The sequence below is a fragment of the Protopterus annectens genome, chromosome 7.part0, assembly GCF_019279795.1.
Source record: "Protopterus annectens isolate FY-2018-M chromosome 7.part0, PAN1.0, whole genome shotgun sequence".
NCBI lineage: Eukaryota > Metazoa > Chordata > Ceratodontiformes > Protopteridae > Protopterus > Protopterus annectens.
The window spans coordinates 1,483,985,743-1,483,999,234 of record NC_056739.1 but is presented as its reverse complement, the minus strand read 5'-3'; the positions used below and the strand labels follow the sequence as shown (position 1 = coordinate 1,483,999,234).

The 13,492-nt window shown below is 41.8% G+C and overlaps 1 protein-coding gene across 2 annotated transcripts in view; it reads right to left on the bottom strand.

Annotated features, from left to right (window-relative positions):
• Window positions 1-13,492, bottom strand: part of SETD5 (SET domain containing 5) — a 2,687,190-nt gene that overhangs the window by 176,012 nt on the left and 2,497,686 nt on the right. The window lies entirely within an intron of this gene.

The following is a 13,492-nucleotide window of genomic DNA, read 5'->3' as shown; positions in this document are numbered from 1 at the left end:
AATGTCTCTATACAGTGAAGTGAAGTGAAATTACTTCCACTAAGATTGTAAACTGCCACAAGAACTAAATGCCCAAATGCAATTACTCACCATTCGTAAAAGAAACTGGAAATGACTTTGGATACATGTTAAATTACAACAATATATTTCTGATGCTGCAGTTGGGGGGAAGAATAATGGTTACTTTCTGGAATACTATTATGACTAAAGTACAAACACTCACCACAAAAGCAAATTTTCCAGAGTGGCTCCTACAGCATGTACTATGACAAATTTCACTGTCAGGTTTGGACATAATTTCTTTTCTTTCAGCAATCAAATGCACCTACCATTAAGTCATCTGTCAATTACTTGACTGCATTACTGACTATTCCAACATGAACCCTTCCTGTAAATTCTTCAAAGGCTGACTTCTCTTGGAAGAGAAAGTTACTTGTGCTTGCTCTGCCTTCATTACCATTTCTACTGTTCAGGAATAGTGCAATCTAACAGTGAGTGTCAAATCTTTATACAAAATCAAGTGCTAAAATTAAGTGAGAAAAAGGAAAAACTGATGAACAAACTTTGAACTATCTGCTGCGGTGAACACTGTGTAGTTACCCTTCCTATTCATCCCGAGTACCTTTCAACTCTTTGCAAAAACAGTCCACACACTCAATATGGCAAAGTATTACATGGCCATATAACACAAACTCTACAAACCAAAAATTCCTGACAATCAGCCATACATCTTCCCACCTTCCAATTGCTATCGTATAACCCTGCCCTTAACTATCCACCTGTAAAATTTTTATAATGCACTGCATCATCAGGCTCAAATTGTTGTTTTTCTTTTTGGCTTTTCCCGGTTAGGGGCCGACACAGTGGAACTCCGGTCCACTAATGATTGGCAGTAGATTTTTATGGTGCCAAGTTGCCAGCCCGATGCCAAACCTTCAGCGAAGACACGCCCATTCACGCATGTCTTTCGGAGGCCACTCGACAGTGGGGAGGACATGCAGACTCCACACAGAAGGCACTCCAGCCAAGAATCGAACAGGAGAACCTCTTGCTGTGAGGCAACAACTCTACCACTGTACCACCGCGGCTATCATCAGGCACAAGTAAAGGCTGCAATCAAATGACATGGTACACTTTTTTCAGGTATTGTAGCAGTACTCGAGTGGCTTTTGCAGCAGACAGATTTGATTGCAGCCTTTATAATCAGGCTCAAGTAAAGGCTGCAATCAAATGTGTCTGCTGCAAAAGCCAGTCAAGTACTGCCACAGTACCTGAAAAAAGTGTACCATGTCATTTGAGAGAGACTCCTGCAGTAGGTGCTTAAGCACAGAACAGCATACCACACAGAAGCAAAGTTAGTTATGCTGTTCAACTGGCCTGACTAATCTAGTAAATAATTTCTTAAACAACTGATCAAAAACTGTATGGATGCCCCACAATTTAAGAGTGTTTGGTAAAGAGAGGAACAGAAGACCATGAAACAGAAACCAGCTTTAGATGCAATGCAAAAATTAACAGGTGGACCTGAGACAAAGGCCTGAGAATGGCACCTAGACTCTATCAAAGCTTTTTCTCCACTTCTTGCAGATAACAGTACTTAAACATAAGAAGTAACCATAGCTTTAACATCCTGTTCTCTTTAAATCTACATGCCAAACAGCTGAAGACTCAAACATATCTACTTCACTGAATTTACAACAATTTATTAGGAAAGACTTGTGAAAGAGTGCAATGCATCAAGCAAGGAGTTATGTTGTGATGTCTACACCAAATGCCATCTCAGGATCTGAACTGCATAAACAACTAAAAAGAACGGCAGTTAATAAGCTTGCACATACAGTGTACAGAATTATGCTTACAGGTTGCAGACACATGCTTCCATTCCAGAACAAGTGAACTTGAAGAAAAAATACCAAATGTTGAATAACCAAAACACTCCATCAAGGAAAGTCCTGGACACCAATGTGCCCTGGCATTGGATTTCTGTTTTCTTTCATTTTCAAGCTCAAACTCACAGGTAGGCCTTAGTTAAACAGGCTGTCTTAAGTACTTTCTGATCAAGAATACACATTGTTTAAAAGCTAGGGTGCTGCTTCAAGGTTGAGGTACTTTTTCTTACCAACTGTACAGCTTGTATCCATCTGTTCCACCACAAATGTCTAGTCTTGCATCTCACACTGTATAAGGCTAATAAGAACAGAGTTTTTGATGCAGCTGTCCAGGAAGTTACATAATTTACTGAACCTATTAGTAGGGGATATAATAGCATTTTTAGGGGTTTAATCTCAGTCTTAGAAAATGCATTAACAATTTTTGGATAAAATCCCTTTACATGAAGTATTATAAATACAATTAGCCTTTATTTTAATGAAAAATAGAATTGTAACATGGGCTACTTAAATAAGGATGGTATGGATTTATTAGGTGCAGAGGCATACTGATCGAAAAAACCTAGAAAACACAGAAATGTAGGCATATCTCGCATAACTACAAACATTAAAGTAAAATCACTGCTGCATGATCATACTATGTGCTTGGAAATTAGTTGCAGACAGCTGTCTGTTCATCTAGCACAACTTCAGAAAGTCTCTCAAGTTTCCAGTGTGAACCTGGTTTCCTCCTGTTGAAGATGATACCAACATGATGTCCAGCAGAAAAGACAGCAGCCTGTACTAAGTTCTTTTTTTGCGTTTGCCTAGCCTGGCTGGAGAACCTGGTTTTGGTTAGATTAGACCATCTCCCATAGGGAAGGGCAACAAGGAATTAATACTACCATACAAGACTCAACATGAACTCAGGGAGCATTCTTATGGAGAGATCAGAGGCAGACCATAACACAGTAATGTCTCACCTAACTGAAATCTATGGCAATAGTGAGTAGACTCGCACAACTGTACTGCACTCAGCATAGCTGCTGCAGTGTCCTTCATTTTGCTTGTGAACAATACAAAAACCCCTAGTCAACACTTCCCAAGTAGTGCAATTCCATCTCGAGTCTTCCCTTACGAGAGGCCACTGGCCTAGTAGGACTAACCTTGTTAACAAAGGATAGATAAACAATGAAAACAACAATATTGGGCTACTTAAGGGTAGCTGGGCAAGATATTTTGGAAAAGAAACAAACACGTTCTGAAAAACTGCTACTGTAAACACTACCCTACTTCTAAACTGTACATCTCAGCCGGTTATGTTCAGAAAAGGTGTGGCTGAAGGTATAGGTACGCTGCATTAAAAATACACTCCTAAAAAAATAAGTAATAATGGCTGCAGTCTCTGGTCTAGCACACTATGACATGGCCCTGTAGGGTGCTACCATACCAGACAGCTCTTCAATCTGCCTCAGGTCCTTAGCTCTCTCAGTGCAGTACACCGACTACCTGTTTAGGTCCATCAGGTGAATGAACCATTTCCCACCCTTGTTCTGGGATCTGGTGTAAAATACAAGTAACAATACAGTGATTCAAAGCCAACTATGACATTAAAATTATGCTTGAAAGGACAGATAGTTCTAAATGCCTACTTGTCTTTCTGAAATACTATACAAGGCTCTTTATATACCAAGATGGGCAACTCAAAGTCTCCTTCCTGAGGTAATGTCCACCAACAGTGAAGTCTCTCAAGATGAGCACTTCAGAGATGATGTGTTAACAGACAAAGAGGGGTGAAGCTAACTTTTTTTTCTTTTAATGAATAACACTCAGATCCCAAAGGAAAGAATGGCCTATACAGGTCTACTTTCAAAACCTACTTGATCACAGGGAAATGATCCACAGAGGGTTCACGAGCAGGCAAGCTGCAAAAGCTGAAAGGCTGACTACTAAGACAAGCCAAATCCTTATATACGAGACCTGTGAAATACAGCAGGCCCTCCAAGACAAAGGTTGCTGTAGCTACTGTATCACAAAACTGGACATCAAACAGAGAATCTGTTGCACTTTGCCAGGTAAGACTTGTGATGTTTTCTGGCTTCTTAAAAGGATACATAGCATTTTGCTGGGAAAGCTTTCTCAGAACAGGGAGCAGTCTTCAGTCATCCACACTGCTAGCTTGAGGCTCTTTAGGTCTGGATGGACCAGGGTTTTCTCCTGCAAAGTTAGCAATGTTCAGGGTGTTGGAAGCTACAGCTGTCTCTCCTTTTGTTAGCTGCACCATCTGAGATGGCTAGTGTTGTCTTGACCAAGAAGGGGCCAAAAGAATGAGATATGACATTTTTCTTTCTGTAGCAGCAGCCTTGGAAAGGGAAGGAATGCAAAAACAGACCATGCTTTACTACATTGGGACCTTGGTCTTTGCATGGGTACTTGGAGCGATATTCACTGTGCTGGTGGTTGAGAGGAAAGGCAGAAATATCTACATCTGGAACTTCACATCACCAACTTCAGGGTGCCATAGTACCACTGGAGTCCTATATAGCGTGCCTGCTAAATAGCATAGCAACTGTCAAAGTACACAATTACTGTTGTCATCCTGACGTGCTGGAGATGTGTAGTTTCCACATAGTAAGCACAAGATCCTTAGGATGAGCATAACTTGTCTGTTTTTTCTCCCCTATTAATTCCATTTGTAAGAGGAGCTGATGCACCTTAAGTTCCCAATCTAAATCTTTAAAACAAGGAGCACCAGCCATGCCATACACAGAACTAATAATCCAACTAACTACCCAAAGTAACTAATGGAATTAATGATCTACTCTAAACTACCTACCTAAACAGAAGCAACTACAAAGTGCATATATGGACAAAAACACAGGTGGTTTCTGAGCAACAGTCAACTCTGTCTATTCATGTAACCACATCACTGAATTATGAATCCGTACTTGCACTGGGATCTAATGCTCTTCATTACAGCCAAAGTCAGTTTGTTAAAGATTTGACTATCTACTTTAAATTCAAGAAGGTGGGGACAAATCTGCTCAACTGGTCTACTGAAGTGATGTACTAGACATGTTGATGAAACCCATGCTGTGTGGACAGGTAAGACTACAAGGACTAGTCTACATCCCACTAAAGCTTCACTTTTTTAAATCATGATCCCTCATATCAGGCCAAAGTCCATTTGTGTCCTTGTACTGGGTATTCACAACTTGACATGAAAGTCAAACAGAAGTGCTGTCATCCAGGCAGCCATGGTGGTTCACATCCCATCCTGGCTGGCATTCCAAACAAAGAAAGCATTTTGTTAAGGCTTTCACCCTATCCTTGGCTGATGCACTGCCATATATCATACCTCTCAGCCACTTAGAGAAAAAAAAATCTGGAAAAAGCCATGAATAAATGGGGGGGGGGGGGGCAAGTCCTAAAAATAGGGACACATTTTAAATATTGCTCTTACAAACTTAGGAAATTGATAGAATATCAGATTTTGCATAAGCATGAATTTTCTGAAGGGTATGAAGCTTGAAACTCAAATGTCTGTCATTTTCTGACTTCAACCCTCAATGATTTACCAACAATGTGCCAGAAAACCACAATTTTATGAAACGCAGACCACAAATATGACTCAAAACTCTGGACATTCTGTGAAAAATCTGTACAGTTCAGAGGTATACCATGTATGCTTACACCCATAACATAAGGAGGACTACCATTACTAGCTTGGTATGATGAAGCCCATATCCTTGGGCTAGTGCCACGTAAGCAATGGATTTTCTGTTGGTGACAGGCCGAATACCCCCCCCCCCCCAAGGATGGGCGAGTCAGTGCCACCCTTTCTCCATCACCTGGCTTTGCCAGTACCAGACTAGCAATTCAAACTGCTTTGTGGCACTAGCAGACAGAACCTAGCCTGAAAGTTAACAACAGTGGTTCTCACCCTGCTTGCTGATACACTGACAGTACTATGCTGTCTGTTCTCAGGAGGACCTCCAATTATCAACTTGTTTTGAATTATCGGAAAAGCACAAATCAACATTCTCAATTAACCATGACGTTGCTTTATTCTGTCCCATTTGTCACGCTTTCTTTCAGATGACCTCTCTTAGTTCCCAAGTGATCCAAGGCATCTGTAGTCAGGGACTGAGTCACCTTTGTTGTGACAAATGGTATTCCAGGGGTGGTAAGTACTTATTCTCTAGTCACATGAACCTCTCCTGTACAAAGAGAATAAGGGTAGAACCCTATTCATCAGATGCAGATGGTGCTGCCACAGGCCTCTCAGGTGCCATCACATCAGCTGTATGTGTAGCCTGGGCAAAAGTACCATGAAGACAGAAGCAGAAAAGTACTCCAGTGCCTTCAAGGAGGATCCTGCCTTCATGTTCTCTCTCTCAAAGCAGCTTGAGCCAAAAATGACAACCAGTAAGATCAGCCAAGAGAGAGGTAAGGCTGCCTGTCCTGCACTGCTCCCAAAAGGGAATTACTGGTGGCAAGGGTAAGGCTGGACTACTTACGGTTGAGGGAAATTACCAAATTGGTCAGACAATCAGCAGAGTATATGCAGATTCTTCATTTAGCTCTTTCTAGAATGTGACATATATAAGGGAGTCATCCACATTAGCATGAATGCTGTTCATTCTGAGATGGGTAAACAAATTGAACTAACAATTTGGTGACCAATAATGCAAACAGGAAGTGCACTATCCCTACAACAAATATGAGAAATTGTTTGCACTTCCTGTAAATATGGATACGGAGGCAGGCAATCCTTCAAGTCCAGGGTCATGGCAAATGCATTCTTTAAAACCAGGGGAGAAAAAAAATGCAAGGTAAAAATCATGAACTTCACTTTCAGGCAGACCTCTCAACTGTCCCTCGTTTTTGGAGGTATGTCTACTTTCATACCGGACTTATCCTTTTAAACAATTTTCTGAATCGGCACATGTGATTTTTGAAGCTGTCTAGTACATAAACACCATCACCAACATGCTAAAGGCAACAATAATTTAAAGACAACACACAACTTAAATCTCCCTTTTGCTGAAGCAAAAATAAATGACCTTGTGTAGTAGAATTTTGCTATAGAATTCATTAAAGTCTACACATTTGACAGTCTCTGATAATTGCTTACATTTTTCAATCGTAGTTGTCTTGCACTGTTTTTTTAAACATGCGTTTCAGAGCAGTATCCCACATTCCTACTCAAGGTGATAATTATGCGCCATTTGGTATTCACATTTTATGATAATTAGATGTCCAGATTTTTTGCTGGATGTTACTATTGCTTTTAGGAGCCTTTGTTCCTATTTTCAGTATGTTTTCAGGAATTAAAGTTTAGTCTGTACAGTTCAAGAATTATCCTTCCTGGGCTAGAAACCCTAGTCTTTAGTCTTGTAACATTGTTACTGTTCAGTTGTACATCATGCCATGCCTAATACTCGGAGGAAATGTCTTCCAAAACTGAATACCATCTCTACATGTTGTTTTTGCATATACACTGCCAGGTTTTCTTACTTTAGCTTCATTACAGACTGTTGCCATCATTTGTTGTTGCTACCTACAATTCAGTGTTAGCCAAATTAACAGAAAATGGTGACTATTTTTATTGTTTCGCTATATAACTCAATACGAGTATATGAAATGACAAAATATAATTTATGTTATATGAAAAAATTGTTCTAATACAAAGTTCTAATATTTTGTGAATGACCATTTGGCTATTATTAAGGATTTAACTCACTGAAGCATAGCATGAATAAGGTCATGGCAATGCTCAATCAAAGCAGCATTGCACGCCTAAGCTGAAAGTTCTTCATTCAGTTGCTGCTTGCTTGTTATGGTCTTTTTCTTCATCTCTGACTTCAGAACTGCCCTCAGGTTCTCTAATGGATTCAAATCTGGCCTGTTACCCTGCTATGGTAACACTTCAGTACCATGGACCTCAAAGCAAACTTGTCACATGTCGACCTTTGTGACATGGGACACAATCGTGCATAAAGATGAAGTCCCCGGTCCTGATAAATCCCTTCTTTGCCCAGTCACACAGTTGAGGGAGCAGATGTTGCTGTAGTACGGTTCTGTACTGTTCCTGCTTCACGTTTCCCTGAACAATGTAGAGTTGGACTTGCTCTGAAGATGCTTATAATGCTCTACACCATCACTTGAGTGGGGTGCTTGACGAGATGAATGCTATAACTGTCCCTCATCTGCTCTCCAGACTGTCATCTGACATACTATATTTTCTGATCCGAACACTGTATTATGCTCTCATCAGTGAAAACCCATTCCCAATCTTCTTCTGACCAGTTTTGAAACTCTTTCCCCAGCGCAGTCTCTTTGCCTTCATTTGGTTGGACAATTTCTGTTCTTCAGACGTCTGCAAGCTTGAAGCCCAGTGTCCAGAAGTCTCCGAACTGTTCTGGAACTCACTGTAACACACTGTTGTTTCAGCATCCCTTGCAGCTGTCTACTGGATACCTTGCGAGTCTTATGGCATTCTCTGATCAGATACAAATCATCCAGAGTTGTGGACCTTGTGTGACCACATCTGTCAGAAGGTTTGGGCAACAACTCTTCACCAGTATTCAGTTTCTTCCGAATTCGGCTGACAACCGACTCAGACCTTCTTGGCGATTTTTGATCCAGGAACACTTTCTTTGAGCAAAATCTCAACTTTTGCATGCTTTCGTGGCGTCAGCCAATTTATCCATTTTTAAGACTATGGAGCCACATTATGACGTCACTTTTCTTTACGTAGGTAAGTGTATAGTAATTTCATGCTAAACAGTTTCTTCTTAAAGAATTAGCAAACTGAAATGATTTTGTGAACTTCTGAAAAAGCCAGACTGAAAATCACTAAACAAACTAAGAAATTTCCATTATCTGTCGATATTTCTATTAATTTGGCCAGCACAGAAGTTTGTATCATTCTTAAAGTTACTATACTCAGTAATGATGGCTTTACTTTGGACAGCAGCAACTTGCTTGACTAAAAATGCACGTCAATTACAGTCTATGCCTCTAATTAAAGTCACTACCAAAAAATTCTGGAACCAGCTCATACTTTTGGTTAAACAAAGATTAAAAAAAAATTCATACCTTGCTCTGATTATGCAACAATTTGTATGATTTCTGACTGCAGAAGCTACTTCAGAACAGAACATGCAGCAGAATTTAGTACTAGTGGGAGGTGAGGTACTACCATACAGGAGGAACAGTAAAGAATTTTATTTTGCAAACAGAAGCAATTGCTTCTATTCTGAGTAGGTCACAGAAAGTACAGTTGTGTACACTTGCCATAAATGTAGATATTTGAGTGTATTCACTGTTGCAGTCATCACATTTGGGTTATCCGCTTGCAGTAGCCCTCAGTAGGCCTGATTATCAAAGTCTTGGGTCCTGTGTTGGTTGCCGTCTCATCTTCCATGATATCAGGTAGTCAGGGGTATAAAGCATGCAGCCAATGCCATTACATCAGTTTTTCTTGTCCCAGATGTCAGGTGACCCCATAATGGGAAGCAATTATATACAAGGTTACACCTCCAACAAAAAAGCAAATACACCAAAAAGCTTTAAGCATAGTAAACAAGAATAGAGGTATAGTCAATAGAAGTCAGGGGGCTGGAGGGAGGGTAACCAGGACTGCAACAGTGAATACACTCGAACATTTACATTTATGGTAAGTGTACACAACTGTACTATGTTCTTCATGTTTCACTATTGCAGTCATCACATTTGGATAGATTCCCAAAGCTAAGGATGGGAGGAGGTTATTAGATAGTATTAGGACCAGCTATAAGGCCCTGCAAGACTGCAGTGGCAAAGCCAGCTCTGGATTTAGAAAATATTGGCAAGTGGTAATGCTTGATGAAGGTATGTACAGAACTCCAGGTAGCAGCTTCTAGGATGTCTCTGGTAGGGACACCTCTGAGAAAGGCTGTAGAGGTAGATGCAGCCCTGGTTGAGTGTGGTCTTATCCTCTGTGGGGTAGGTTTTCCATGGTGCTTACATAGCAGAAATGAATGTAATGGCCTATCCACTTAGAAAAGGTTTGCTTTGAGATGGTCTTCCCCTCTGCCCCTGCAGCAAATGCCACCAGCAGCTGTTCAGATTTCCTGAGAGGCTTAGTCCTGTCCAAGTAAAATCTACGTCATCTGTGCATGTCCATGGAGTGCAGTATTTGTTCCCCTTTGTTCTGTGGATTAGAAAAGAAGGCTGGCAAATGAATGGACTGATTAAGGACCACACTGGATACCACCTTGGGCATGAAGGAGAGATTGGTCCTGAGGGACACGCTGTCCGCATGAAAGAGGATGAAAGGCTCCACTGTCATGAGGTCCTGTAATTCAGACACCTGTCTTGCTGAAGTGATGGCTAGAAGGAAGGCGGTTTTCCAAGAAAGGAATTTCAACTCTGCATTTGCACCTGGCTCAAAGGGAGGTAGAGTAAGCTTTTCCAATACAAAGTTAAGGTCCCAGGCTGGAGAAGGGGCTTTCCTGGGTGGTCTTAAGATTTTGGCCCCTCTGAGGTATTGCTTCAGCACTGGATGAGAGAAGAGGGGTGGTTCTGTATTGTAATGAGCTGAAATGGCTGAGGCATGAATTTTGATGGAGGAAAAGGAAAGGTCCTTGTGAAACATCTCAGTTAAGTATTGAAGAATCTGAGGTAAATTGGGCGCTGCTGTGCCCATCCCCTGAGTTTAGCTCCAGGAACAGAATCTTTTCCATTTTTCAGCATAGGATTTTCTAGTACTAGTCCTCTATGCCTCCAGAATGACATCCATTACTTGCTTACTGAGGGATGGCAACGGAGAGATCAGGTAATTAGCCAGGCTGCCAAGTACAGGGTTTGAAGCTGTGGGTGCAGAATCTGGCCCTCCTGCTGGGACAGCAGGGTAGGGGTCTGAGGCAGGTGCCAGCAGTGACACTGCGCAAGAGGGGGAACCAGTGCTGGCGTGGCCAGTCTGGTGCAATCAGTATTGTCCTTGGTTTGTCCTGATCTTTAGTAGTACCTTGGAGAGGAGAGGCAGAGGGGGAAAGGCATAAACTGATAGGTTTTTCCAGTTGAAGGACAGGGCATCCACTTTCCAAGCTTGTTTGTGGGGAGTCCTTGTGCAGAATTTGTCCAACTGGTAGTTCTGGGGGGAAGCAAACAGGTCTATCTCTGGGCTCCCCCATTTGTTTCTCAACATGTTGAATATCTTTGGTTCCAGTTTCCACTCGTTTGGGTCCATAAGATTTCTGCTTAGGTCATCTGCCAGTGTATTTAGCTTTCCTGGAAGGAATTGAACCCATAGGTGCACTTGGTAGCCAAGGCTGTGTTCCACAGAGTCATGGCTAGTCTGCAGAGAGGGTATGAGTGGGTTTTCCCCTGCTAGTTTATGTACCACATAACAGTGGTGTTTGTCCGTCTTTACCAATAATTGTCCTGGAAGAATGTGGTCCTTGAAGGCTGTCAGAGCATTCTGTACAGCTAACATTTCTTTTTGATTGATACTGCAGGTGCATTTGACCTGGTTTCCATTTGCCCTGAATGCACTGCCGTGCCAAGTGAGCCTCCCCATGCATAGTCTGTTTAGTCTATTGTTAGGGTTTGGGCACCAGGGGGTAGAGTGAATGGCAGTCCGTTATTTTGGTGATAGGTCTAAGGAACTCTATCTGTAGACAAGGTATGATAGGAATCATTGATTCTAGATCCTGAGAATATTGACACCATAGGCTTTTTACATACCATTGTAATTTCCTCATATGCAGTCTTGCATATGGAATTAGTAGAATGCAAGAAGCCATGAACCCCAGGGGCTTACAGTATTTTCCTTGCAGATAGCTAGGTCTTTGTGGCCAGTAGTTTGAAGTAGGCTGTCAAATGAACTTGTTTCGTGAGGTAGGCCATCTGGGAAGTTGCATTCAAGCTTGCTCCCAGGAATAAAATTTGTCGGCAGGGTACAAGATGTGATTTTTTTTCCTTTATGGTGTACCCCAGAGAAATTAGCAATTTCTTTACAAATACCAGATGATTTAATAGTATATCCTGGCTTTCTGCCGGAATTAGGCAATCGTCCAGGTATGGGTATACTTGCATATTTCTTTGCCTGCAAAATGCAATGACTGGAGCTAGGCACTTTGTGAATACCCTGGGCGCAGTAGATGCGCCAAAGGGCAGTGCAGAGAACTGGCAGTGCATGTAGCCTGTTCTGAAGTGTAGGTATCTTCTGCAAGATTCCCTTATTGGGATGTGCAGGCAAGCTTCTTTTAAATCCAGTGTTGCCAACCAGGCATCTTTGCCTATCATGGGAAGCAGCTGATGAAGAGTTAGTAGCCTGAATTTTGGGATTACCAAAAATGTGTTTAGGATAGACAAGTCCAGGATAGGACACCAGGAATTGTCTTTTCTGGGTACCAGGAAAAGTCTTGAGTAGAAACCTTGCCCCATTCTTCTTCTAGGACAGGTTGAATAGCCCTGATGCTTGAAAGAGAGAGAACTTGCTTTTGAGCTCTGCCCACTGATTTGGGGGTAGGTCTGGCCAACTGTTTGGGGTTGGTAAGGAGTGGAAGTAGAATCTGTATCCTTGGGAAACTACATTTAAAACCCATTTGTCCTGGGTAATGAGATCCCAATTTTTTGCATGCAGGGCAATCTTTCCTCCCTAAAGGAACAGTCAGTTCACCAGGGCTTGTAAGGTATAAAGTTAAGACATTGAGACAGTTTACCATTGGGGGGGAGGGGGTCTTACTACTCCTTGCTTTGGAAGTAGAAGCCCCCCACTGCTTATGCCTGTGAGTACCTTGGGACTGAAGCCTGGGTGTTTTGCTGGTTCTGGGTTTGGACTGAGAAGGCCTGGAAGAGGCAGGAAAGGACCAATTCTTAGACGGCCAATGCCTATTAATTCTGGGAGGCTGTACTTGCAGGAAATCTTTAACAGTTTGCACAGATTTAGCTTTTATTTCCATCTTTTTAAGTACTACTTCTGCTTTGTTGCCAAACAGGCAGTCTTTATTTAAGGGAGCATACAGTAATTTAGCTTTAACACGATCTGGAAAAGATTGCTCCTTAAGCCAAGCATGCCTTCTAAGTACAGAGCCAGTGACAGCAGCCCTGCACGATGCTTCTAATGAATCAAAACCACATTGCAAAGTATGCTTTCCAACTTGTTCAGCAGAATGCATTAAATCCTGTAATTCTTTATTTTCAGCACAGTCAGGAATCAAAATAATTTTCTGTTTAAGCAATCCAATAACATGCTGCTGATACTTTAACATATGAAACTGGCAGTTTAAGGCCCTAATGGCCAAAGTTGCAGAAGTGTATACCTTCTTACTCCATCTATCCAGAGCCCTGCAATCTCTATCAGAGTGGTTAGGATTTTTGGCAGTAGTAGCCTTAATGCCCTTGGGTCCCTGTGAAATGGTCTCAGGATCCGCAGTAGGATTTTTAAAGAGGAACTTCTGAGAGTCAGGTACCCTGTAATAACTATCAGGTTTTCTGGGAGTAGGAGGTAAAGTGTCAGGGGCCAGGCTAGATTCCGAGAAGGCATCATCTACAATGTCCAGTACAGGAGGGATAGCTAAAGGCCTGTGTTGAGGCAGGAGTAAGAATTCCCAAAGTCTCTTTTTACAGTC